The sequence below is a fragment of the Triturus cristatus genome, chromosome 4_1 (assembly GCF_964204655.1).
Source record: "Triturus cristatus chromosome 4_1, aTriCri1.1, whole genome shotgun sequence".
Lineage (NCBI taxonomy): Eukaryota > Metazoa > Chordata > Amphibia > Caudata > Salamandridae > Triturus > Triturus cristatus.
The window spans coordinates 108,703,005-108,730,503 of record NC_140585.1 but is presented as its reverse complement, the minus strand read 5'-3'; the positions used below and the strand labels follow the sequence as shown (position 1 = coordinate 108,730,503).

General features: G+C 44.0%; 14 non-coding genes across 14 annotated transcripts; 4 read left to right on the top strand and 10 right to left on the bottom strand.

Moving 5' to 3' along the window:
• Nucleotides 1–812: 812 nt before the first annotated feature.
• Nucleotides 813–885, bottom strand: TRNAM-CAU (transfer RNA methionine (anticodon CAU)). The gene has a single exon. It is a non-coding gene; the product is annotated as a tRNA-Met (tRNA).
• A 1,483-nt stretch (nt 886–2,368) lies between these two features.
• Nucleotides 2,369–2,441, bottom strand: TRNAM-CAU (transfer RNA methionine (anticodon CAU)). Its single transcript has one exon. It is a non-coding gene; the product is annotated as a tRNA-Met (tRNA).
• Nucleotides 2,442–3,653: 1,212 nt separating this feature from the next.
• On the top strand, nt 3,654–3,725 carry TRNAA-CGC (transfer RNA alanine (anticodon CGC)). Its single transcript has one exon. It is a non-coding gene; the product is annotated as a tRNA-Ala (tRNA).
• A 199-nt stretch (nt 3,726–3,924) lies between these two features.
• TRNAM-CAU (transfer RNA methionine (anticodon CAU)) lies at nt 3,925–3,997 on the bottom strand. The gene has a single exon. It is a non-coding gene; the product is annotated as a tRNA-Met (tRNA).
• A 1,483-nt stretch (nt 3,998–5,480) lies between these two features.
• TRNAM-CAU (transfer RNA methionine (anticodon CAU)) lies at nt 5,481–5,553 on the bottom strand. Its single transcript has one exon. It is a non-coding gene; the product is annotated as a tRNA-Met (tRNA).
• Nucleotides 5,554–7,036: 1,483 nt separating this feature from the next.
• Nucleotides 7,037–7,109, bottom strand: TRNAM-CAU (transfer RNA methionine (anticodon CAU)). Its single transcript has one exon. It is a non-coding gene; the product is annotated as a tRNA-Met (tRNA).
• Nucleotides 7,110–13,260: 6,151 nt separating this feature from the next.
• Nucleotides 13,261–13,333, bottom strand: TRNAM-CAU (transfer RNA methionine (anticodon CAU)). The gene has a single exon. It is a non-coding gene; the product is annotated as a tRNA-Met (tRNA).
• Nucleotides 13,334–14,545: 1,212 nt separating this feature from the next.
• On the top strand, nt 14,546–14,617 carry TRNAA-CGC (transfer RNA alanine (anticodon CGC)). Its single transcript has one exon. It is a non-coding gene; the product is annotated as a tRNA-Ala (tRNA).
• Nucleotides 14,618–16,372: 1,755 nt separating this feature from the next.
• Nucleotides 16,373–16,445, bottom strand: TRNAM-CAU (transfer RNA methionine (anticodon CAU)). The gene has a single exon. It is a non-coding gene; the product is annotated as a tRNA-Met (tRNA).
• A 1,483-nt stretch (nt 16,446–17,928) lies between these two features.
• Nucleotides 17,929–18,001, bottom strand: TRNAM-CAU (transfer RNA methionine (anticodon CAU)). Its single transcript has one exon. It is a non-coding gene; the product is annotated as a tRNA-Met (tRNA).
• A 1,212-nt stretch (nt 18,002–19,213) lies between these two features.
• On the top strand, nt 19,214–19,285 carry TRNAA-CGC (transfer RNA alanine (anticodon CGC)). Its single transcript has one exon. It is a non-coding gene; the product is annotated as a tRNA-Ala (tRNA).
• Nucleotides 19,286–21,040: 1,755 nt separating this feature from the next.
• On the bottom strand, nt 21,041–21,113 carry TRNAM-CAU (transfer RNA methionine (anticodon CAU)). The gene has a single exon. It is a non-coding gene; the product is annotated as a tRNA-Met (tRNA).
• A 4,595-nt stretch (nt 21,114–25,708) lies between these two features.
• Nucleotides 25,709–25,781, bottom strand: TRNAM-CAU (transfer RNA methionine (anticodon CAU)). The gene has a single exon. It is a non-coding gene; the product is annotated as a tRNA-Met (tRNA).
• Nucleotides 25,782–26,993: 1,212 nt separating this feature from the next.
• On the top strand, nt 26,994–27,065 carry TRNAA-CGC (transfer RNA alanine (anticodon CGC)). Its single transcript has one exon. It is a non-coding gene; the product is annotated as a tRNA-Ala (tRNA).
• Nucleotides 27,066–27,499: the final 434 nt, after the last annotated feature.

Sequence of the window (27,499 nt, the reverse complement as noted above, 5' to 3'; positions counted from 1 at the left end):
CTGTCATTTCTTTCATGGTTCCGCGCAGCCATCCATTTGCCACCAATGCTGCCCAAGGTCTTTGTATCAAAGTTCCTTTCCTTTCTGTAAAATTGAAATTTGGAGCACCCCTGCTTATCCCCAAGCCAAGACAGAACATGAACTTTGGTCTGAAATCCTCCTTTGGGGTGATAAGACGTACCTTACAGTGTGCTCTAAGAACTGGTGACTTTGAGAGGGAGCTGCAGGTAATGTTAATGATTTTCATCGATCTGCTCCTGATCCCCACCCCCACAACCTTTCTTGAGCGAGAAATAATTACAGCGCTGAAAGATACTTCAGCCACTCCTTCGATAGCTCAGTTGGTAGAGCGGAGGACTGTAGCATAAAGTCAGACATCCTTAGGTCGCTGGTTCAAATCAGGCTCGAAGGATTTTGTGCTTCGATTTCCATATCTTTCACTTTTATTCAAACAATACCTTCCATTGATTATGATCGAGACTTTGCAGTCCCTGGGTTTCAGGGATTCCTTGCATCCATCAAACAGCTCGAGTGCAAAAGTGGGGATGTAGCTCAGTGGTAGAGCGCATGTTTTGCATGTATGAGGTCCCGGGTTCAATCCCCGGCATCTCCAGGAGCCTCTGTTCCTTATCTTGGCTTTTTTCCAGAAGGCTAGCCTGCCATCATGCAGAAAGAAGAAGTTTGTCATGCAGTTGGGGTGAGAGCCCCACTTAAATAGTCAGACATTTGCTTTGGAACAATCTTTGAACCAGGCATAGTTTGCGCATTTCAAGAAAATCGGAGAATTTTGCATTCCAAAAGAAGGAAATAAATGCCCTCTCTGAGGATCGAACTCAGGACCTTCAGATTATGAGACTGACGCGCTGCCTACTGCGCTAAGAAGGCTGTATATAGGCATCTGTACATAAGACCATGAAGATCATCCAGGTACAAGGCTGAAGTTTTTTCCTGACTGACATTGTATACTGCAGAGTCAAATGGGGTGATGTGGCCGTCGGTTCAATGCAGGGTTTCCAATCATACAGTCAAATTTTGCAGAAGTGGGGATGTAGCTCAGTGGTAGAGCGCATGCTTTGCATGTATCAGGCCCCGGGTTCAATCCCCGGCATCTCCAGACTTTTGCCATGCTTACCTTGGATTTTGGGCAGAAAGCTAGGCTGGCATCATGATGAAGGAAGAGATATGTCCTCCAACAGGGATGAGGACCCTGCTTAATCTGTCAGACGTTTGCCTTGAAAAATCCCATGAAATGGGGCTATCTCATTTTTGATGATTATAGATCAAAAGAATCCTACTTGTTGAAGACATCAAAGTGATGATTCATCTTGACAACCATAATGCTTTGATGATAGAAATCTGTTGCATCTCTCTTGATCATTGGTAAGGGTTCTTCTTCTAAACCAAAGACTCTTTACAGTAGCTTTTAGAAAAACTGAATATTTTGTTTATCTCAATCACCTTCAATCTACAGATTTTTCCGTTCTCTTTCCTTTTGAAAATGCATCCAAAATGCACGTTCTTGATGCTGGGTGCTTAGTAATGACTTCCATAACTTTCTGTCATTTCTTTCATGGTTCCGCGCAGCCATCCATTTGCCACCAATGCTGCCCAAGGTCTTTGTATCAAAGTTCCTTTCCTTTCTGTAAAATTGAAATTTGGAGCACCCCTGCTTATCCCCAAGCCAAGACAGAACATGAACTTTGGTCTGAAATCCTCCTTTGGGGTGATAAGACGTACCTTACAGTGTGCTCTAAGAACTGGTGACTTTGAGAGGGAGCTGCAGGTAATGTTAATGATTTTCATCGATCTGCTCCTGATCCCCACCCCCACAACCTTTCTTGAGCGAGAGATAATTACAGCGCTGAAAGATACTTCAGCCACTCCTTCGATAGCTCAGTTGGTAGAGCGGAGGACTGTAGCATAAAGTCAGACATCCTTAGGTCGCTGGTTCAAATCAGGCTCGAAGGATTTTGTGCTTCGATTTCCATATCTTTCACTTTTATTCAAACAATACCTTCCATTGATTATGATCGAGACTTTGCAGTCCCTGGGTTTCAGGGATTCCTTGCATCCATCAAACAGCTCGAGTGCAAAAGTGGGGATGTAGCTCAGTGGTAGAGCGCATGTTTTGCATGTATGAGGTCCCGGGTTCAATCCCCGGCATCTCCAGGAGCCTCTGTTCCTTATCTTGGCTTTTTTCCAGAAGGCTAGCCTGCCATCATGCAGAAAGAAGAAGTTTGTCATGCAGTTGGGGTGAGAGCCCCACTTAAATAGTCAGACATTTGCTTTGGAAAAATCTTTGAACTAGGCATAGTTTGCGCATTTCAAGAAAATCGGAGAATTTTGCATTCCAAAAGAAGGAAATAAATGCCCTCTCTGAGGATCGAACTCAGGACCTTCAGATTATGAGACTGACGCGCTGCCTACTGCGCTAAGAAGGCTGTATATAGGCATCTGTACATAAGACCATGAAGATCATCCAGGTACAAGGCTGAAGGATTTTCCTGACTGACATTGTATACTGCAGAGTCGAATGGGGTGATGTGGCCGTCGGTTCAATGCAGGGTTTCCAATCATACAGTCAAATCTTGCAGAAGTGGGGATGTAGCTCAGTGGTAGAGCGCATGCTTTGCATGTATGAGGCCCCGGGTTCAATCCCCGGCATCTCCAGACTTTTGCCATGCTTACCTTGGATTTTGGGCAGAAAGCTAGGCTGGCATCATGATGAAGGAAGAGATATGTCCTCCAACCGGGAAGAGGACCCCGCTTAATCTGTCAGACGTTTGCCTTGAAAAATCCCATGAAATGGGGCTATCTCATTTTTGATGATTATAGATCAAAAGAATCCTACTTGTTGAAGACATCAAAGTGATGATTCATCTTGACAACCATAATGCTTTGATGATAGAAATCTGTTGCATCTCTCTTGATCATTGGTAAGGGTTCTTCTTCTAAACCAAAGACTCTTTACAGTAGCTTTTAGAAAAACGGAATATTTTGTTTATCTCAATCACCTTCAATCTACAGATTTTTCCGTTCTCTTTCCTTTTGAAAATGCATCCAAAATGCACGTTCTTGATGCTGGGTGCTTAGTAATGACTCCCATAACTTTCTGTCATTTCTTTCATGGTTCCGCGCAGCCATCCATTTGCCACCAATGCTGCCCAAGGTCTTTGTATCAAAGTTCCTTTCCTTTCTGTAAAATTGAAATTTGGAGCACCCCTGCTTATCCCCAAGCCAAGACAGAACATGAACTTTGGTCTGAAATCCTCCTTTGGGGTGATAAGACGTACCTTACAGTGTGCTCTAAGAACTGGTGACTTTGAGAGGGAGCTGCAGGTAATGTTCATGATTTTCATCGATCTGCTCCTGATCCCCACCCCCACAACCTTTCTTGAGCGAGAGATAATTACAGCGCTGAAAGATACTTCAGCCACTCCTTCGATAGCTCAGTTGGTAGAGCGGAGGACTGTAGCATAAAGTCAGACATCCTTAGGTCGCTGGTTCAAATCTGGCTCGAAGGATTTTGTGCTTCGATTTCCATATCTTTCACTTTTATTCAAACAATACCTTCCATTGATTATGATCGAGACTTTGCAGTCCCTGGGTTTCAGGGACTCCTTGCATCCATCAAACAGCTCGAGTGCAAAAGTGGGGATGTAGCTCAGTGGTAGAGCGCATGCTTCGCATGTATGAGGTCCCGGGTTCAATCCCCGGCATCTCCAGGAGCCTCTGTTCCTTATCTTGGCTTTTTTCCAGAAGGCTAGCCTGCCATCATGCAGAAAGAAGAAGTTTGTCATGCAGTTGGGGTGAGAGCCCCACTTAAATAGTCAGACATTTGCTTTGGAAAAATCTTTGAACTAGGCATAGTTTGCGCATTTCAAGAAAATCGGAGAATTTTGCATTCCAAAAGAAGGAAATAAATGCCCTCTCTGAGGATCGAACTCAGGACCTTCAGATTATGAGACTGACGCGCTGCCTACTGCGCTAAGAAGGCTGTATATAGGCATCTGTACATAAGACCATGAAGATCATCCAGGTACAAGGCTGAAGTTTTTTCCTGACTGACATTGTATACTGCAGAGTCAAATGGGGTGATGTGGCCGTCGGTTCAATGCAGGGTTTCCAATCATACAGTCAAATTTTGCAGAAGTGGGGATGTAGCTCAGTGGTAGAGCGCATGCTTTGCATGTATCAGGCCCCGGGTTCAATCCCCGGCATCTCCAGACTTTTGCCATGCTTACCTTGGATTTTGGGCAGAAAGCTAGGCTGGCATCATGATGAAGGAAGAGATATGTCCTCCAACAGGGATGAGGACCCTGCTTAATCTGTCAGACGTTTGCCTTGAAAAATCCCATGAAATGGGGCTATCTCATTTTTGATGATTATAGATCAAAAGAATCCTACTTGTTGAAGACATCAAAGTGATGATTCATCTTGACAACCATAATGCTTTGATGATAGAAATCTGTCGCATCTCTCTTGATCATTGGTAAGGGTTCTTCTTCTAAACCAAAGACTCTTTACAGTAGCTTTTAGAAAAACTGAATATTTTGTTTATCTCAATCACCTTCAATCTACAGATTTTTCCGTTCTCTTTCCTTTTGAAAATGCATCCAAAATGCACGTTCTTGATGCTGGGTGCTTAGTAATGACTCCCATAACTTTCTGTCATTTCTTTCATGGTTCCGCGCAGCCATCCATTTGCCACCAATGCTGCCCAAGGTCTTTGTATCAAAGTTCCTTTCCTTTCTGTAAAATTGAAATTTGGAGCACCCCTGCTTATCCCCAAGCCAAGACAGAACATGAACTTTGGTCTGAAATCCTCCTTTGGGGTGATAAGACGTACCTTACAGTGTGCTCTAAGAACTGGTGACTTTGAGAGGGAGCTGCAGGTAATGTTAATGATTTTCATCGATCTGCTCCTGATCCCCACCCCCACAACCTTTCTTGAGCGAGAGATAATTACAGCGCTGAAAGATACTTCAGCCACTCCTTCGATAGCTCAGTTGGTAGAGCGGAGGACTGTAGCATAAAGTCAGACATCCTTAGGTCGCTGGTTCAAATCAGGCTCAAAGGATTTTGTGCTTCGATTTCCATATCTTTCACTTTTATTCAAACAATACCTTCCATTGATTATGATCGAGACTTTGCAGTCCCTGGGTTTCAGGGATTCCTTGCATCCATCAAACAGCTCGAGTGCAAAAGTGGGGATGTAGCTCAGTGGTAGAGCGCATGTTTTGCATGTATGAGGTCCCGGGTTCAATCCCCGGCATCTCCAGGAGCCTCTGTTCCTTATCTTGGCTTTTTTCCAGAAGGCTAGCCTGCCATCATGCAGAAAGAAGAAGTTTGTCATGCAGTTGGGGTGAGAGCCCCACTTAAATAGTCAGACATTTGCTTTGGAAAAATCTTTGAACTAGGCATAGTTTGCGCATTTCAAGAAAATCGGAGAATTTTGCATTCCAAAAGAAGGAAATAAATGCCCTCTCTGAGGATCGAACTCAGGACCTTCAGATTATGAGACTGACGCGCTGCCTACTGCGCTAAGAAGGCTGTATATAGGCATCTGTACATAAGACCATGAAGATCATCCAGGTACAAGGCTGAAGTTTTTTCCTGACTGACATTGTATACTGCAGAGTCAAATGGGGTGATGTGGCCGTCGGTTCAATGCAGGGTTTCCAATCATACAGTCAAATTTTGCAGAAGTGGGGATGTAGCTCAGTGGTAGAGCGCATGCTTTGCATGTATCAGGCCCCGGGTTCAATCCCCGGCATCTCCAGACTTTTGCCATGCTTACCTTGGATTTTGGGCAGAAAGCTAGGCTGGCATCATGATGAAGGAAGAGATATGTCCTCCAACAGGGATGAGGACCCTGCTTAATCTGTCAGACGTTTGCCTTGAAAAATCCCATGAAATGGGGCTATCTCATTTTTGATGATTATAGATCAAAAGAATCCTACTTGTTGAAGACATCAAAGTGATGATTCATCTTGACAACCATAATGCTTTGATGATAGAAATCTGTCGCATCTCTCTTGATCATTGGTAAGGGTTCTTCTTCTAAACCAAAGACTCTTTACAGTAGCTTTTAGAAAAACGGAATATTTTGTTTATCTCAATCACCTTCAATCTACAGATTTTTCCGTTCTCTTTCCTTTTGAAAATGCATCCAAAATGCACGTTCTTGATGCTGGGTGCTTAGTAATGACTCCCATAACTTTCTGTCATTTCTTTCATGGTTCCGCGCAGCCATCCATTTGCCACCAATGCTGCCCAAGGTCTTTGTATCAAAGTTCCTTTCCTTTCTGTAAAATTGAAATTTGGAGCACCCCTGCTTATCCCCAAGCCAAGACAGAACATGAACTTTGGTCTGAAATCCTCCTTTGGGGTGATAAGACGTACCTTACAGTGTGCTCTAAGAACTGGTGACTTTGAGAGGGAGCTGCAGGTAATGTTAATGATTTTCATCGATCTGCTCCTGATCCCCACCCCCACAACCTTTCTTGAGCGAGAGATAATTACAGCGCTGAAAGATACTTCAGCCACTCCTTCGATAGCTCAGTTGGTAGAGCGGAGGACTGTAGCATAAAGTCAGACATCCTTAGGTCGCTGGTTCAAATCAGGCTCGAAGGATTTTGTGCTTCGATTTCCATATCTTTCACTTTTATTCAAACAATACCTTCCATTGATTATGATCGAGACTTTGCAGTCCCTGGGTTTCAGGGATTCCTTGCATCCATCAAACAGCTCGAGTGCAAAAGTGGGGATGTAGCTCAGTGGTAGAGCGCATGTTTTGCATGTATGAGGTCCCGGGTTCAATCCCCGGCATCTCCAGGAGCCTCTGTTCCTTATCTTGGCTTTTTTCCAGAAGGCTAGCCTGCCATCATGCAGAAAGAAGAAGTTTGTCATGCAGTTGGGGTGAGAGCCCCACTTAAATAGTCAGACATTTGCTTTGGAAAAATCTTTGAACTAGGCATAGTTTGCGCATTTCAAGAAAATCGGAGAATTTTGCATTCCAAAAGAAGGAAATAAATGCCCTCTCTGAGGATCGAACTCAGGACCTTCAGATTATGAGACTGACGCGCTGCCTACTGCGCTAAGAAGGCTGTATATAGGCATCTGTACATAGGACCATGAAGATCATCCAGGTACAAGGCTGAAGTTTTTTCCTGACTGACATTGTATACTGCAGAGTCAAATGGGGTGATGTGGCCGTCGGTTCAATGCAGGGTTTCCAATCATACAGACAAATTTTGCAGAAGTGGGGATGTAGCTCAGTGGTAGAGCGCATGCTTTGCATGTATCAGGCCCCGGGTTCAATCCCCGGCATCTCCAGACTTTTGTCATGCTTACCTTGGATTTTGGGCAGAAAGCTAGGCTGGCATCATGATGAAGGAAGAGATATGTCCTCCAACAGGGATGAGGACCCCGCTTAATCTGTCAGACGTTTGCCTTGAAAAATCCCATGAAATGGGGCTATCTCATTTTTGATGATTATAGATCAAAAGAATCCTACTTGTTGAAGACATCAAAGTGATGATTCATCTTGACAACCATAATGCTTTGATGATAGAAATCTGTCGCATCTCTCTTGATCATTGGTAAGGGTTCTTCTTCTAAACCAGAGACTCTTTACAGTAGCTTTTAGAAAAACTGAATATTTTGTTTATCTCAATCACCTTCAATCTACAGATTTTTCCGTTCTCTTTCCTTTTGAAAATGCATCCAAAATGCACGTTCTTGATGCTGGGTGCTTAGTAATGACTCCCATAACTTTCTGTCATTTCTTTCATGGTTCCGCGCAGCCATCCATTTGCCACCAATGCTGCCCAAGGTCTTTGTATCAAAGTTCCTTTCCTTTCTGTAAAATTGAAATTTGGAGCACCCCTGCTTATCCCCAAGCCAAGACAGAACATGAACTTTGGTCTGAAATCCTCCTTTGGGGTGATAAGACGTACCTTACAGTGTGCTCTAAGAACTGGTGACTTTGAGAGGGAGCTGCAGGTAATGTTAATGATTTTCATCGATCTGCTCCTGATCCCCACCCCCACAACCTTTCTTGAGCGAGAGATAATTACAGCGCTGAAAGATACTTCAGCCACTCCTTCGATAGCTCAGTTGGTAGAGCGGAGGACTGTAGCATAAAGTCAGACATCCTTAGGTCGCTGGTTCAAATCAGGCTCGAAGGATTTTGTGCTTCGATTTCCATATCTTTCACTTTTATTCAAACAATACCTTCCATTGATTATGATCGAGACTTTGCAGTCCCTGGGTTTCAGGGATTCCTTGCATCCATCAAACAGCTCAAGTGCAAAAGTGGGGATGTAGCTCAGTGGTAGAGCGCATGTTTCGCATGTATGAGGTCCCGGGTTCAATCCCCGGCATCTCCAGGAGCCTCTGTTCCTTATCTTGGCTTTTTTCCAGAAGGCTAGCCTGCCATCATGCAGAAAGAAGAAGTTTGTCATGCAGTTGGGGTGAGAGCCCCACTTAAATAGTCAGACATTTGCTTTGGAAAAATCTTTGAACTAGGCATAGTTTGCGCATTTCAAGAAAATCGGAGAATTTTGCATTCCAAAAGAAGGAAATAAATGCCCTCTCTGAGGATCGAACTCAGGACCTTCAGATTATGAGACTGACGCGCTGCCTACAGCGCTAAGAAGGCTGTATATAGGCATCTGTACATAAGACCATGAAGATCATCCAGGTACAAGGCTGAAGGATTTTCCTGACTGACATTGTATACTGCAGAGTCGAATGGGGTGATGTGGCCGTCGGTTCAATGCAGGGTTTCCAATCATACAGTCAAATCTTGCAGAAGTGGGGATGTAGCTCAGTGGTAGAGCGCATGCTTTGCATGTATGAGGCCCCGGGTTCAATCCCTGGCATCTCCAGACTTTTGCCATGCTTACCTTGGATTTTGGGCAGAAAGCTAGGCTGGCATCATGATGAAGGAAGAGATATGTCCTCCAACCGGGAAGAGGACCCCGCTTAATCTGTCAGACGTTTGCCTTGAAAAATCCCATGAAATGGGGCTATCTCATTTTTGATGATTATAGATCAAAAGAATCCTACTTGTTGAAGACATCAAAGTGATGATTCATCTTGACAACCATAATGCTTTGATGATAGAAATCTGTCGCATCTCTCTTGATCATTGGTAAGGGTTCTTCTTCTAAACCAAAGACTCTTTACAGTAGCTTTTAGAAAAACGGAATATTTTGTTTATCTCAATCACCTTCAATCTACAGATTTTTCCGTTCTCTTTCCTTTTGAAAATGCATCCAAAATGCACGTTCTTGATGCTGGGTGCTTAGTAATGACTCCCATAACTTTCTGTCATTTCTTTCATGGTTCCGCGCAGCCATCCATTTGCCACCAATGCTGCCCAAGGTCTTTGTATCAAAGTTCCTTTCCTTTCTGTAAAATTGAAATTTGGAGCACCCCTGCTTATCCCCAAGCCAAGACAGAACATGAACTTTGGTCTGAAATCCTCCTTTGGGGTGATAAGACGTACCTTACAGTGTGCTCTAAGAACTGGTGACTTTGAGAGGGAGCTGCAGGTAATGTTAATGATTTTCATCGATCTGCTCCTGATCCCCACCCCCACAACCTTTCTTGAGCGAGAGATAATTACAGCGCTGAAAGATACTTCAGCCACTCCTTCGATAGCTCAGTTGGTAGAGCGGAGGACTGTAGCATAAAGTCAGACATCCTTAGGTCGCTGGTTCAAATCAGGCTCGAAGGATTTTGTGCTTCGATTTCCATATCTTTCACTTTTATTCAAACAATACCTTCCATTGATTATGATCGAGACTTTGCAGTCCCTGGGTTTCAGGGATTCCTTGCATCCATCAAACAGCTCAAGTGCAAAAGTGGGGATGTAGCTCAGTGGTAGAGCGCATGTTTCGCATGTATGAGGTCCCGGGTTCAATCCCCGGCATCTCCAGGAGCCTCTGTTCCTTATCTTGGCTTTTTTCCAGAAGGCTAGCCTGCCATCATGCAGAAAGAAGAAGTTTGTCATGCAGTTGGGGTGAGAGCCCCACTTAAATAGTCAGACATTTGCTTTGGAAAAATCTTTGAACTAGGCATAGTTTGCGCATTTCAAGAAAATCGGAGAATTTTGCATTCCAAAAGAAGGAAATAAATGCCCTCTCTGAGGATCGAACTCAGGACCTTCAGATTATGAGACTGACGCGCTGCCTACAGCGCTAAGAAGGCTGTATATAGGCATCTGTACATAAGACCATGAAGATCATCCAGGTACAAGGCTGAAGGATTTTCCTGACTGACATTGTATACTGCAGAGTCGAATGGGGTGATGTGGCCGTCGGTTCAATGCAGGGTTTCCAATCATACAGTCAAATCTTGCAGAAGTGGGGATGTAGCTCAGTGGTAGAGCGCATGCTTTGCATGTATGAGGCCCCGGGTTCAATCCCTGGCATCTCCAGACTTTTGCCATGCTTACCTTGGATTTTGGGCAGAAAGCTAGGCTGGCATCATGATGAAGGAAGAGATATGTCCTCCAACCGGGAAGAGGACCCCGCTTAATCTGTCAGACGTTTGCCTTGAAAAATCCCATGAAATGGGGCTATCTCATTTTTGATGATTATAGATCAAAAGAATCCTACTTGTTGAAGACATCAAAGTGATGATTCATCTTGACAACCATAATGCTTTGATGATAGAAATCTGTCGCATCTCTCTTGATCATTGGTAAGGGTTCTTCTTCTAAACCAAAGACTCTTTACAGTAGCTTTTAGAAAAACGGAATATTTTGTTTATCTCAATCACCTTCAATCTACAGATTTTTCCGTTCTCTTTCCTTTTGAAAATGCATCCAAAATGCACGTTCTTGATGCTGGGTGCTTAGTAATGACTCCCATAACTTTCTGTCATTTCTTTCATGGTTCCGCGCAGCCATCCATTTGCCACCAATGCTGCCCAAGGTCTTTGTATCAAAGTTCCTTTCCTTTCTGTAAAATTGAAATTTGGAGCACCCCTGCTTATCCCCAAGCCAAGACAGAACATGAACTTTGGTCTGAAATCCTCCTTTGGGGTGATAAGACGTACCTTACAGTGTGCTCTAAGAACTGGTGACTTTGAGAGGGAGCTGCAGGTAATGTTAATGATTTTCATCGATCTGCTCCTGATCCCCACCCCCACAACCTTTCTTGAGCGAGAGATAATTACAGCGCTGAAAGATACTTCAGCCACTCCTTCGATAGCTCAGTTGGTAGAGCGGAGGACTGTAGCATAAAGTCAGACATCCTTAGGTCGCTGGTTCAAATCAGGCTCGAAGGATTTTGTGCTTCGATTTCCATATCTTTCACTTTTATTCAAACAATACCTTCCATTGATTATGATCGAGACTTTGCAGTCCCTGGGTTTCAGGGATTCCTTGCATCCATCAAACAGCTCGAGTGCAAAAGTGGGGATGTAGCTCAGTGGTAGAGCGCATGTTTTGCATGTATGAGGTCCCGGGTTCAATCCCCGGCATCTCCAGGAGCCTCTGTTCCTTATCTTGGCTTTTTTCCAGAAGGCTAGCCTGCCATCATGCAGAAAGAAGAAGTTTGTCATGCAGTTGGGGTGAGAGCCCCACTTAAATAGTCAGACATTTGCTTTGGAAAAATCTTTGAACTAGGCATAGTTTGCGCATTTCAAGAAAATCGGAGAATTTTGCATTCCAAAAGAAGGAAATAAATGCCCTCTCTGAGGATCGAACTCAGGACCTTCAGATTATGAGACTGACGCGCTGCCTACAGCGCTAAGAAGGCTGTATATAGGCATCTGTACATAAGACCATGAAGATCATCCAGGTACAAGGCTGAAGGATTTTCCTGACTGACATTGTATACTGCAGAGTCGAATGGGGTGATGTGGCCGTCGGTTCAATGCAGGGTTTCCAATCATACAGTCAAATCTTGCAGAAGTGGGGATGTAGCTCAGTGGTAGAGCGCATGCTTTGCATGTATGAGGCCCCGGGTTCAATCCCTGGCATCTCCAGACTTTTGCCATGCTTACCTTGGATTTTGGGCAGAAAGCTAGGCTGGCATCATGATGAAGGAAGAGATATGTCCTCCAACCGGGAAGAGGACCCCGCTTAATCTGTCAGACGTTTGCCTTGAAAAATCCCATGAAATGGGGCTATCTCATTTTTGATGATTATAGATCAAAAGAATCCTACTTGTTGAAGACATCAAAGTGATGATTCATCTTGACAACCATAATGCTTTGATGATAGAAATCTGTCGCATCTCTCTTGATCATTGGTAAGGGTTCTTCTTCTAAACCAAAGACTCTTTACAGTAGCTTTTAGAAAAACGGAATATTTTGTTTATCTCAATCACCTTCAATCTACAGATTTTTCCGTTCTCTTTCCTTTTGAAAATGCATCCAAAATGCACGTTCTTGATGCTGGGTGCTTAGTAATGACTCCCATAACTTTCTGTCATTTCTTTCATGGTTCCGCGCAGCCATCCATTTGCCACCAATGCTGCCCAAGGTCTTTGTATCAAAGTTCCTTTCCTTTCTGTAAAATTGAAATTTGGAGCACCCCTGCTTATCCCCAAGCCAAGACAGAACATGAACTTTGGTCTGAAATCCTCCTTTGGGGTGATAAGACGTACCTTACAGTGTGCTCTAAGAACTGGTGACTTTGAGAGGGAGCTGCAGGTAATGTTAATGATTTTCATCGATCTGCTCCTGATCCCCACCCCCACAACCTTTCTTGAGCGAGAGATAATTACAGCGCTGAAAGATACTTCAGCCACTCCTTCGATAGCTCAGTTGGTAGAGCGGAGGACTGTAGCATAAAGTCAGACATCCTTAGGTCGCTGGTTCAAATCAGGCTCGAAGGATTTTGTGCTTCGATTTCCATATCTTTCACTTTTATTCAAACAATACCTTCCATTGATTATGATCGAGACTTTGCAGTCCCTGGGTTTCAGGGATTCCTTGCATCCATCAAACAGCTCGAGTGCAAAAGTGGGGATGTAGCTCAGTGGTAGAGCGCATGTTTTGCATGTATGAGGTCCCGGGTTCAATCCCCGGCATCTCCAGGAGCCTCTGTTCCTTATCTTGGCTTTTTTCCAGAAGGCTAGCCTGCCATCATGCAGAAAGAAGAAGTTTGTCATGCAGTTGGGGTGAGAGCCCCACTTAAATAGTCAGACATTTGCTTTGGAAAAATCTTTGAACTAGGCATAGTTTGCGCATTTCAAGAAAATCGGAGAATTTTGCATTCCAAAAGAAGGAAATAAATGCCCTCTCTGAGGATCGAACTCAGGACCTTCAGATTATGAGACTGACGCGCTGCCTACTGCGCTAAGAAGGCTGTATATAGGCATCTGTACATAAGACCATGAAGATCATCCAGGTACAAGGCTGAAGGATTTTCCTGACTGACATTGTATACTGCAGAGTCGAATGGGGTGATGTGGCCGTCGGTTCAATGCAGGGTTTCCAATCATACAGTCAAATCTTGCAGAAGTGGGGATGTAGCTCAGTGGTAGAGCGCATGCTTTGCATGTATGAGGCCCCGGGTTCAATCCCCGGCATCTCCAGACTTTTGCCATGCTTACCTTGGATTTTGGGCAGAAAGCTAGGCTGGCATCATGATGAAGGAAGAGATATGTCCTCCAACCGGGATGAGGACCCCGCTTAATCTGTCAGACGTTTGCCTTGAAAAATCCCATGAAATGGGGCTATCTCATTTTTGATGATTATAGATCAAAAGAATCCTACTTGTTGAAGACATCAAAGTGATGATTCATCTTGACAACCATAATGCTTTGATGATAGAAATCTGTCGCATCTCTCTTGATCATTGGTAAGGGTTCTTCTTCTAAACCAAAGACTCTTTACAGTAGCTTTTAGAAAAACGGAATATTTTGTTTATCTCAATCACCTTCAATCTACAGATTTTTCCGTTCTCTTTCCTTTTGAAAATGCATCCAAAATGCACGTTCTTGATGCTGGGTGCTTAGTAATGACTCCCATAACTTTCTGTCATTTCTTTCATGGTTCCGCGCAGCCATCCATTTGCCACCAATGCTGCCCAAGGTCTTTGTATCAAAGTTCCTTTCCTTTCTGTAAAATTGAAATTTGGAGCACCCCTGCTTATCCCCAAGCCAAGACAGAACATGAACTTTGGTCTGAAATCCTCCTTTGGGGTGATAAGACGTACCTTACAGTGTGCTCTAAGAACTGGTGACTTTGAGAGGGAGCTGCAGGTAATGTTCATGATTTTCATCGATCTGCTCCTGATCCCCACCCCCACAACCTTTCTTGAGCGAGAGATAATTACAGCGCTGAAAGATACTTCAGCCACTCCTTCGATAGCTCAGTTGGTAGAGCGGAGGACTGTAGCATAAAGTCAGACATCCTTAGGTCGCTGGTTCAAATCTGGCTCGAAGGATTTTGTGCTTCGATTTCCATATCTTTCACTTTTATTCAAACAATACCTTCCATTGATTATGATCGAGACTTTGCAGTCCCTGGGTTTCAGGGACTCCTTGCATCCATCAAACAGCTCGAGTGCAAAAGTGGGGATGTAGCTCAGTGGTAGAGCGCATGCTTCGCATGTATGAGGTCCCGGGTTCAATCCCCGGCATCTCCAGGAGCCTCTGTTCCTTATCTTGGCTTTTTTCCAGAAGGCTAGCCTGCCATCATGCAGAAAGAAGAAGTTTGTCATGCAGTTGGGGTGAGAGCCCCACTTAAATAGTCAGACATTTGCTTTGGAAAAATCTTTGAACTAGGCATAGTTTGCGCATTTCAAGAAAATCGGAGAATTTTGCATTCCAAAAGAAGGAAATAAATGCCCTCTCAGAGGATCGAACTCAGGACCTTCAGATTATGAGACTGACGCGCTGCCTACTGCGCTAAGAAGGCTGTATATAGGCATCTGTACATAAGACCATGAAGATCATCCAGGTACAAGGCTGAAGTTTTTTCCTGACTGACATTGTATACTGCAGAGTCAAATGGGGTGATGTGGCCGTCGGTTCAATGCAGGGTTTCCAATCATACAGTCAAATTTTGCAGAAGTGGGGATGTAGCTCAGTGGTAGAGCGCATGCTTTGCATGTATCAGGCCCCGGGTTCAATCCCCGGCATCTCCAGACTTTTGCCATGCTTACCTTGGATTTTGGGCAGAAAGCTAGGCTGGCATCATGATGAAGGAAGAGATATGTCCTCCAACAGGGATGAGGACCCTGCTTAATCTGTCAGAAGTTTGCCTTGAAAAATCCCATGAAATGGGGCTATCTCATTTTTGATGATTATAGATCAAAAGAATCCTACTTGTTGAAGACATCAAAGTGATGATTCATCTTGACAACCATAATGCTTTGATGATAGAAATCTGTCGCATCTCTCTTGATCATTGGTAAGGGTTCTTCTTCTAAACCAAAGACTCTTTACAGTAGCTTTTAGAAAAACGGAATATTTTGTTTATCTCAATCACCTTCAATCTACAGATTTTTCCGTTCTCTTTCCTTTTGAAAATGCATCCAAAATGCACGTTCTTGATGCTGGGTGCTTAGTAATGACTCCCATAACTTTCTGTCATTTCTTTCATGGTTCCGCGCAGCCATCCATTTGCCACCAATGCTGCCCAAGGTCTTTGTATCAAAGTTCCTTTCCTTTCTGTAAAATTGAAATTTGGAGCACCCCTGCTTATCCCCAAGCCAAGACAGAACATGAACTTTGGTCTGAAATCCTCCTTTGGGGTGATAAGACGTACCTTACAGTGTGCTCTAAGAACTGGTGACTTTGAGAGGGAGCTGCAGGTAATGTTAATGATTTTCATCGATCTGCTCCTGATCCCCACCCCCACAACCTTTCTTGAGCGAGAGATAATTACAGCGCTGAAAGATACTTCAGCCACTCCTTCGATAGCTCAGTTGGTAGAGCGGAGGACTGTAGCATAAAGTCAGACATCCTTAGGTCGCTGGTTCAAATCAGGCTCGAAGGATTTTGTGCTTCGATTTCCATATCTTTCACTTTTATTCAAACAATACCTTCCATTGATTATGATCGAGACTTTGCAGTCCCTGGGTTTCAGGGATTCCTTGCATCCATCAAACAGCTCGAGTGCAAAAGTGGGGATGTAGCTCAGTGGTAGAGCGCATGTTTTGCATGTATGAGGTCCCGGGTTCAATCCCCGGCATCTCCAGGAGCCTCTGTTCCTTATCTTGGCTTTTTTCCAGAAGGCTAGCCTGCCATCATGCAGAAAGAAGAAGTTTGTCATGCAGTTGGGGTGAGAGCCCCACTTAAATAGTCAGACATTTGCTTTGGAAAAATCTTTGAACTAGGCATAGTTTGCGCATTTCAAGAAAATCGGAGAATTTTGCATTCCAAAAGAAGGAAATAAATGCCCTCTCTGAGGATCGAACTCAGGACCTTCAGATTATGAGACTGACGCGCTGCCTACTGCGCTAAGAAGGCTGTATATAGGCATCTGTACATAGGACCATGAAGATCATCCAGGTACAAGGCTGAAGTTTTTTCCTGACTGACATTGTATACTGCAGAGTCAAATGGGGTGATGTGGCCGTCGGTTCAATGCAGGGTTTCCAATCATACAGACAAATTTTGCAGAAGTGGGGATGTAGCTCAGTGGTAGAGCGCATGCTTTGCATGTATCAGGCCCCGGGTTCAATCCCCGGCATCTCCAGACTTTTGTCATGCTTACCTTGGATTTTGGGCAGAAAGCTAGGCTGGCATCATGATGAAGGAAGAGATATGTCCTCCAACAGGGATGAGGACCCCGCTTAATCTGTCAGACGTTTGCCTTGAAAAATCCCATGAAATGGGGCTATCTCATTTTTGATGATTATAGATCAAAAGAATCCTACTTGTTGAAGACATCAAAGTGATGATTCATCTTGACAACCATAATGCTTTGATGATAGAAATCTGTCGCATCTCTCTTGATCATTGGTAAGGGTTCTTCTTCTAAACCAGAGACTCTTTACAGTAGCTTTTAGAAAAACTGAATATTTTGTTTATCTCAATCACCTTCAATCTACAGATTTTTCCGTTCTCTTTCCTTTTGAAAATGCATCCAAAATGCACGTTCTTGATGCTGGGTGCTTAGTAATGACTCCCATAACTTTCTGTCATTTCTTTCATGGTTCCGCGCAGCCATCCATTTGCCACCAATGCTGCCCAAGGTCTTTGTATCAAAGTTCCTTTCCTTTCTGTAAAATTGAAATTTGGAGCACCCCTGCTTATCCCCAAGCCAAGACAGAACATGAACTTTGGTCTGAAATCCTCCTTTGGGGTGATAAGACGTACCTTACAGTGTGCTCTAAGAACTGGTGACTTTGAGAGGGAGCTGCAGGTAATGTTAATGATTTTCATCGATCTGCTCCTGATCCCCACCCCCACAACCTTTCTTGAGCGAGAGATAATTACAGCGCTGAAAGATACTTCAGCCACTCCTTCGATAGCTCAGTTGGTAGAGCGGAGGACTGTAGCATAAAGTCAGACATCCTTAGGTCGCTGGTTCAAATCAGGCTCGAAGGATTTTGTGCTTCGATTTCCATATCTTTCACTTTTATTCAAACAATACCTTCCATTGATTATGATCGAGACTTTGCAGTCCCTGGGTTTCAGGGATTCCTTGCATCCATCAAACAGCTCGAGTGCAAAAGTGGGGATGTAGCTCAGTGGTAGAGCGCATGTTTTGCATGTATGAGGTCCCGGGTTCAATCCCCGGCATCTCCAGGAGCCTCTGTTCCTTATCTTGGCTTTTTTCCAGAAGGCTAGCCTGCCATCATGCAGAAAGAAGAAGTTTGTCATGCAGTTGGGGTGAGAGCCCCACTTAAATAGTCAGACATTTGCTTTGGAAAAATCTTTGAACTAGGCATAGTTTGCGCATTTCAAGAAAATCGGAGAATTTTGCATTCCAAAAGAAGGAAATAAATGCCCTCTCTGAGGATCGAACTCAGGACCTTCAGATTATGAGACTGACGCGCTGCCTACTGCGCTAAGAAGGCTGTATATAGGCATCTGTACATAAGACCATGAAGATCATCCAGGTACAAGGCTGAAGGATTTTCCTGACTGACATTGTATACTGCAGAGTCGAATGGGGTGATGTGGCCGTCGGTTCAATGCAGGGTTTCCAATCATACAGTCAAATCTTGCAGAAGTGGGGATGTAGCTCAGTGGTAGAGCGCATGCTTTGCATGTATGAGGCCCCGGGTTCAATCCCCGGCATCTCCAGACTTTTGCCATGCTTACCTTGGATTTTGGGCAGAAAGCTAGGCTGGCATCATGATGAAGGAAGAGATATGTCCTCCAACCGGGATGAGGACCCCGCTTAATCTGTCAGACGTTTGCCTTGAAAAATCCCATGAAATGGGGCTATCTCATTTTTGATGATTATAGATCAAAAGAATCCTACTTGTTGAAGACATCAAAGTGATGATTCATCTTGACAACCATAATGCTTTGATGATAGAAATCTGTCGCATCTCTCTTGATCATTGGTAAGGGTTCTTCTTCTAAACCAAAGACTCTTTACAGTAGCTTTTAGAAAAACGGAATATTTTGTTTATCTCAATCACCTTCAATCTACAGATTTTTCCGTTCTCTTTCCTTTTGAAAATGCATCCAAAATGCACGTTCTTGATGCTGGGTGCTTAGTAATGACTCCCATAACTTTCTGTCATTTCTTTCATGGTTCCGCGCAGCCATCCATTTGCCACCAATGCTGCCCAAGGTCTTTGTATCAAAGTTCCTTTCCTTTCTGTAAAATTGAAATTTGGAGCACCCCTGCTTATCCCCAAGCCAAGACAGAACATGAACTTTGGTCTGAAATCCTCCTTTGGGGTGATAAGACGTACCTTACAGTGTGCTCTAAGAACTGGTGACTTTGAGAGGGAGCTGCAGGTAATGTTCATGATTTTCATCGATCTGCTCCTGATCCCCACCCCCACAACCTTTCTTGAGCGAGAGATAATTACAGCGCTGAAAGATACTTCAGCCACTCCTTCGATAGCTCAGTTGGTAGAGCGGAGGACTGTAGCATAAAGTCAGACATCCTTAGGTCGCTGGTTCAAATCTGGCTCGAAGGATTTTGTGCTTCGATTTCCATATCTTTCACTTTTATTCAAACAATACCTTCCATTGATTATGATCGAGACTTTGCAGTCCCTGGGTTTCAGGGACTCCTTGCATCCATCAAACAGCTCGAGTGCAAAAGTGGGGATGTAGCTCAGTGGTAGAGCGCATGCTTCGCATGTATGAGGTCCCGGGTTCAATCCCCGGCATCTCCAGGAGCCTCTGTTCCTTATCTTGGCTTTTTTCCAGAAGGCTAGCCTGCCATCATGCAGAAAGAAGAAGTTTGTCATGCAGTTGGGGTGAGAGCCCCACTTAAATAGTCAGACATTTGCTTTGGAAAAATCTTTGAACTAGGCATAGTTTGCGCATTTCAAGAAAATCGGAGAATTTTGCATTCCAAAAGAAGGAAATAAATGCCCTCTCAGAGGATCGAACTCAGGACCTTCAGATTATGAGACTGACGCGCTGCCTACTGCGCTAAGAAGGCTGTATATAGGCATCTGTACATAAGACCATGAAGATCATCCAGGTACAAGGCTGAAGTTTTTTCCTGACTGACATTGTATACTGCAGAGTCAAATGGGGTGATGTGGCCGTCGGTTCAATGCAGGGTTTCCAATCATACAGTCAAATTTTGCAGAAGTGGGGATGTAGCTCAGTGGTAGAGCGCATGCTTTGCATGTATCAGGCCCCGGGTTCAATCCCCGGCATCTCCAGACTTTTGCCATGCTTACCTTGGATTTTGGGCAGAAAGCTAGGCTGGCATCATGATGAAGGAAGAGATATGTCCTCCAACAGGGATGAGGACCCTGCTTAATCTGTCAGAAGTTTGCCTTGAAAAATCCCATGAAATGGGGCTATCTCATTTTTGATGATTATAGATCAAAAGAATCCTACTTGTTGAAGACATCAAAGTGATGATTCATCTTGACAACCATAATGCTTTGATGATAGAAATCTGTCGCATCTCTCTTGATCATTGGTAAGGGTTCTTCTTCTAAACCAAAGACTCTTTACAGTAGCTTTTAGAAAAACGGAATATTTTGTTTATCTCAATCACCTTCAATCTACAGATTTTTCCGTTCTCTTTCCTTTTGAAAATGCATCCAAAATGCACGTTCTTGATGCTGGGTGCTTAGTAATGACTCCCATAACTTTCTGTCATTTCTTTCATGGTTCCGCGCAGCCATCCATTTGCCACCAATGCTGCCCAAGGTCTTTGTATCAAAGTTCCTTTCCTTTCTGTAAAATTGAAATTTGGAGCACCCCTGCTTATCCCCAAGCCAAGACAGAACATGAACTTTGGTCTGAAATCCTCCTTTGGGGTGATAAGACGTACCTTACAGTGTGCTCTAAGAACTGGTGACTTTGAGAGGGAGCTGCAGGTAATGTTAATGATTTTCATCGATCTGCTCCTGATCCCCACCCCCACAACCTTTCTTGAGCGAGAGATAATTACAGCGCTGAAAGATACTTCAGCCACTCCTTCGATAGCTCAGTTGGTAGAGCGGAGGACTGTAGCATAAAGTCAGACATCCTTAGGTCGCTGGTTCAAATCAGGCTCGAAGGATTTTGTGCTTCGATTTCCATATCTTTCACTTTTATTCAAACAATACCTTCCATTGATTATGATCGAGACTTTGCAGTCCCTGGGTTTCAGGGATTCCTTGCATCCATCAAACAGCTCGAGTGCAAAAGTGGGGATGTAGCTCAGTGGTAGAGCGCATGTTTTGCATGTATGAGGTCCCGGGTTCAATCCCCGGCATCTCCAGGAGCCTCTGTTCCTTATCTTGGCTTTTTTCCAGAAGGCTAGCCTGCCATCATGCAGAAAGAAGAAGTTTGTCATGCAGTTGGGGTGAGAGCCCCACTTAAATAGTCAGACATTTGCTTTGGAAAAATCTTTGAACTAGGCATAGTTTGCGCATTTCAAGAAAATCGGAGAATTTTGCATTCCAAAAGAAGGAAATAAATGCCCTCTCTGAGGATCGAACTCAGGACCTTCAGATTATGAGACTGACGCGCTGCCTACTGCGCTAAGAAGGCTGTATATAGGCATCTGTACATAGGACCATGAAGATCATCCAGGTACAAGGCTGAAGTTTTTTCCTGACTGACATTGTATACTGCAGAGTCAAATGGGGTGATGTGGCCGTCGGTTCAATGCAGGGTTTCCAATCATACAGACAAATTTTGCAGAAGTGGGGATGTAGCTCAGTGGTAGAGCGCATGCTTTGCATGTATCAGGCCCCGGGTTCAATCCCCGGCATCTCCAGACTTTTGTCATGCTTACCTTGGATTTTGGGCAGAAAGCTAGGCTGGCATCATGATGAAGGAAGAGATATGTCCTCCAACAGGGATGAGGACCCCGCTTAATCTGTCAGACGTTTGCCTTGAAAAATCCCATGAAATGGGGCTATCTCATTTTTGATGATTATAGATCAAAAGAATCCTACTTGTTGAAGACATCAAAGTGATGATTCATCTTGACAACCATAATGCTTTGATGATAGAAATCTGTCGCATCTCTCTTGATCATTGGTAAGGGTTCTTCTTCTAAACCAGAGACTCTTTACAGTAGCTTTTAGAAAAACTGAATATTTTGTTTATCTCAATCACCTTCAATCTACAGATTTTTCCGTTCTCTTTCCTTTTGAAAATGCATCCAAAATGCACGTTCTTGATGCTGGGTGCTTAGTAATGACTCCCATAACTTTCTGTCATTTCTTTCATGGTTCCGCGCAGCCATCCATTTGCCACCAATGCTGCCCAAGGTCTTTGTATCAAAGTTCCTTTCCTTTCTGTAAAATTGAAATTTGGAGCACCCCTGCTTATCCCCAAGCCAAGACAGAACATGAACTTTGGTCTGAAATCCTCCTTTGGGGTGATAAGACGTACCTTACAGTGTGCTCTAAGAACTGGTGACTTTGAGAGGGAGCTGCAGGTAATGTTAATGATTTTCATCGATCTGCTCCTGATCCCCACCCCCACAACCTTTCTTGAGCGAGAGATAATTACAGCGCTGAAAGATACTTCAGCCACTCCTTCGATAGCTCAGTTGGTAGAGCGGAGGACTGTAGCATAAAGTCAGACATCCTTAGGTCGCTGGTTCAAATCAGGCTCGAAGGATTTTGTGCTTCGATTTCCATATCTTTCACTTTTATTCAAACAATACCTTCCATTGATTATGATCGAGACTTTGCAGTCCCTGGGTTTCAGGGATTCCTTGCATCCATCAAACAGCTCAAGTGCAAAAGTGGGGATGTAGCTCAGTGGTAGAGCGCATGTTTCGCATGTATGAGGTCCCGGGTTCAATCCCCGGCATCTCCAGGAGCCTCTGTTCCTTATCTTGGCTTTTTTCCAGAAGGCTAGCCTGCCATCATGCAGAAAGAAGAAGTTTGTCATGCAGTTGGGGTGAGAGCCCCACTTAAATAGTCAGACATTTGCTTTGGAAAAATCTTTGAACTAGGCATAGTTTGCGCATTTCAAGAAAATCGGAGAATTTTGCATTCCAAAAGAAGGAAATAAATGCCCTCTCTGAGGATCGAACTCAGGACCTTCAGATTATGAGACTGACGCGCTGCCTACAGCGCTAAGAAGGCTGTATATAGGCATCTGTACATAAGACCATGAAGATCATCCAGGTACAAGGCTGAAGGATTTTCCTGACTGACATTGTATACTGCAGAGTCGAATGGGGTGATGTGGCCGTCGGTTCAATGCAGGGTTTCCAATCATACAGTCAAATCTTGCAGAAGTGGGGATGTAGCTCAGTGGTAGAGCGCATGCTTTGCATGTATGAGGCCCCGGGTTCAATCCCTGGCATCTCCAGACTTTTGCCATGCTTACCTTGGATTTTGGGCAGAAAGCTAGGCTGGCATCATGATGAAGGAAGAGATATGTCCTCCAACCGGGAAGAGGACCCCGCTTAATCTGTCAGACGTTTGCCTTGAAAAATCCCATGAAATGGGGCTATCTCATTTTTGATGATTATAGATCAAAAGAATCCTACTTGTTGAAGACATCAAAGTGATGATTCATCTTGACAACCATAATGCTTTGATGATAGAAATCTGTCGCATCTCTCTTGATCATTGGTAAGGGTTCTTCTTCTAAACCAAAGACTCTTTACAGTAGCTTTTAGAAAAACGGAATATTTTGTTTATCTCAATCACCTTCAATCTACAGATTTTTCCGTTCTCTTTCCTTTTGAAAATGCATCCAAAATGCACGTTCTTGATGCTGGGTGCTTAGTAATGACTCCCATAACTTTCTGTCATTTCTTTCATGGTTCCGCGCAGCCATCCATTTGCCACCAATGCTGCCCAAGGTCTTTGTATCAAAGTTCCTTTCCTTTCTGTAAAATTGAAATTTGGAGCACCCCTGCTTATCCCCAAGCCAAGACAGAACATGAACTTTGGTCTGAAATCCTCCTTTGGGGTGATAAGACGTACCTTACAGTGTGCTCTAAGAACTGGTGACTTTGAGAGGGAGCTGCAGGTAATGTTAATGATTTTCATCGATCTGCTCCTGATCCCCACCCCCACAACCTTTCTTGAGCGAGAGATAATTACAGCGCTGAAAGATACTTCAGCCACTCCTTCGATAGCTCAGTTGGTAGAGCGGAGGACTGTAGCATAAAGTCAGACATCCTTAGGTCGCTGGTTCAAATCAGGCTCGAAGGATTTTGTGCTTCGATTTCCATATCTTTCACTTTTATTCAAACAATACCTTCCATTGATTATGATCGAGACTTTGCAGTCCCTGGGTTTCAGGGATTCCTTGCATCCATCAAACAGCTCAAGTGCAAAAGTGGGGATGTAGCTCAGTGGTAGAGCGCATGTTTCGCATGTATGAGGTCCCGGGTTCAATCCCCGGCATCTCCAGGAGCCTCTGTTCCTTATCTTGGCTTTTTTCCAGAAGGCTAGCCTGCCATCATGCAGAAAGAAGAAGTTTGTCATGCAGTTGGGGTGAGAGCCCCACTTAAATAGTCAGACATTTGCTTTGGAAAAATCTTTGAACTAGGCATAGTTTGCGCATTTCAAGAAAATCGGAGAATTTTGCATTCCAAAAGAAGGAAATAAATGCCCTCTCTGAGGATCGAACTCAGGACCTTCAGATTATGAGACTGACGCGCTGCCTACAGCGCTAAGAAGGCTGTATATAGGCATCTGTACATAAGACCATGAAGATCATCCAGGTACAAGGCTGAAGGATTTTCCTGACTGACATTGTATACTGCAGAGTCGAATGGGGTGATGTGGCCGTCGGTTCAATGCAGGGTTTCCAATCATACAGTCAAATCTTGCAGAAGTGGGGATGTAGCTCAGTGGTAGAGCGCATGCTTTGCATGTATGAGGCCCCGGGTTCAATCCCTGGCATCTCCAGACTTTTGCCATGCTTACCTTGGATTTTGGGCAGAAAGCTAGGCTGGCATCATGATGAAGGAAGAGATATGTCCTCCAACCGGGAAGAGGACCCCGCTTAATCTGTCAGACGTTTGCCTTGAAAAATCCCATGAAATGGGGCTATCTCATTTTTGATGATTATAGATCAAAAGAATCCTACTTGTTGAAGACATCAAAGTGATGATTCATCTTGACAACCATAATGCTTTGATGATAGAAATCTGTCGCATCTCTCTTGATCATTGGTAAGGGTTCTTCTTCTAAACCAAAGACTCTTTACAGTAGCTTTTAGAAAAACGGAATATTTTGTTTATCTCAATCACCTTCAATCTACAGATTTTTCCGTTCTCTTTCCTTTTGAAAATGCATCCAAAATGCACGTTCTTGATGCTGGGTGCTTAGTAATGACTCCCATAACTTTCTGTCATTTCTTTCATGGTTCCGCGCAGCCATCCATTTGCCACCAATGCTGCCCAAGGTCTTTGTATCAAAGTTCCTTTCCTTTCTGTAAAATTGAAATTTGGAGCACCCCTGCTTATCCCCAAGCCAAGACAGAACATGAACTTTGGTCTGAAATCCTCCTTTGGGGTGATAAGACGTACCTTACAGTGTGCTCTAAGAACTGGTGACTTTGAGAGGGAGCTGCAGGTAATGTTAATGATTTTCATCGATCTGCTCCTGATCCCCACCCCCACAACCTTTCTTGAGCGAGAGATAATTACAGCGCTGAAAGATACTTCAGCCACTCCTTCGATAGCTCAGTTGGTAGAGCGGAGGACTGTAGCATAAAGTCAGACATCCTTAGGTCGCTGGTTCAAATCAGGCTCGAAGGATTTTGTGCTTCGATTTCCATATCTTTCACTTTTATTCAAACAATACCTTCCATTGATTATGATCGAGACTTTGCAGTCCCTGGGTTTCAGGGATTCCTTGCATCCATCAAACAGCTCGAGTGCAAAAGTGGGGATGTAGCTCAGTGGTAGAGCGCATGTTTTGCATGTATGAGGTCCCGGGTTCAATCCCCGGCATCTCCAGGAGCCTCTGTTCCTTATCTTGGCTTTTTTCCAGAAGGCTAGCCTGCCATCATGCAGAAAGAAGAAGTTTGTCATGCAGTTGGGGTGAGAGCCCCACTTAAATAGTCAGACATTTGCTTTGGAAAAATCTTTGAACTAGGCATAGTTTGCGCATTTCAAGAAAATCGGAGAATTTTGCATTCCAAAAGAAGGAAATAAATGCCCTCTCTGAGGATCGAACTCAGGACCTTCAGATTATGAGACTGACGCGCTGCCTACTGCGCTAAGAAGGCTGTATATAGGCATCTGTACATAAGACCATGAAGATCATCCAGGTACAAGGCTGAAGGATTTTCCTGACTGACATTGTATACTGCAGAGTCGAATGGGGTGATGTGGCCGTCGGTTCAATGCAGGGTTTCCAATCATACAGTCAAATCTTGCAGAAGTGGGGATGTAGCTCAGTGGTAGAGCGCATGCTTTGCATGTATGAGGCCCCGGGTTCAATCCCCGGCATCTCCAGACTTTTGCCATGCTTACCTTGGATTTTGGGCAGAAAGCTAGGCTGGCATCATGATGAAGGAAGAGATATGTCCTCCAACCGGGATGAGGACCCCGCTTAATCTGTCAGACGTTTGCCTTGAAAAATCCCATGAAATGGGGCTATCTCATTTTTGATGATTATAGATCAAAAGAATCCTACTTGTTGAAGACATCAAAGTGATGATTCATCTTGACAACCATAATGCTTTGATGATAGAAATCTGTCGCATCTCTCTTGATCATTGGTAAGGGTTCTTCTTCTAAACCAAAGACTCTTTACAGTAGCTTTTAGAAAAACGGAATATTTTGTTTATCTCAATCACCTTCAATCTACAGATTTTTCCGTTCTCTTTCCTTTTGAAAATGCATCCAAAATGCACGTTCTTGATGCTGGGTGCTTAGTAATGACTCCCATAACTTTCTGTCATTTCTTTCATGGTTCCGCGCAGCCATCCATTTGCCACCAATGCTGCCCAAGGTCTTTGTATCAAAGTTCCTTTCCTTTCTGTAAAATTGAAATTTGGAGCACCCCTGCTTATCCCCAAGCCAAGACAGAACATGAACTTTGGTCTGAAATCCTCCTTTGGGGTGATAAGACGTACCTTACAGTGTGCTCTAAGAACTGGTGACTTTGAGAGGGAGCTGCAGGTAATGTTCATGATTTTCATCGATCTGCTCCTGATCCCCACCCCCACAACCTTTCTTGAGCGAGAGATAATTACAGCGCTGAAAGATACTTCAGCCACTCCTTCGATAGCTCAGTTGGTAGAGCGGAGGACTGTAGCATAAAGTCAGACATCCTTAGGTCGCTGGTTCAAATCTGGCTCGAAGGATTTTGTGCTTCGATTTCCATATCTTTCACTTTTATTCAAACAATACCTTCCATTGATTATGATCGAGACTTTGCAGTCCCTGGGTTTCAGGGACTCCTTGCATCCATCAAACAGCTCGAGTGCAAAAGTGGGGATGTAGCTCAGTGGTAGAGCGCATGCTTCGCATGTATGAGGTCCCGGGTTCAATCCCCGGCATCTCCAGGAGCCTCTGTTCCTTATCTTGGCTTTTTTCCAGAAGGCTAGCCTGCCATCATGCAGAAAGAAGAAGTTTGTCATGCAGTTGGGGTGAGAGCCCCACTTAAATAGTCAGACATTTGCTTTGGAAAAATCTTTGAACTAGGCATAGTTTGCGCATTTCAAGAAAATCGGAGAATTTTGCATTCCAAAAGAAGGAAATAAATGCCCTCTCAGAGGATCGAACTCAGGACCTTCAGATTATGAGACTGACGCGCTGCCTACTGCGCTAAGAAGGCTGTATATAGGCATCTGTACATAAGACCATGAAGATCATCCAGGTACAAGGCTGAAGTTTTTTCCTGACTGACATTGTATACTGCAGAGTCAAATGGGGTGATGTGGCCGTCGGTTCAATGCAGGGTTTCCAATCATACAGTCAAATTTTGCAGAAGTGGGGA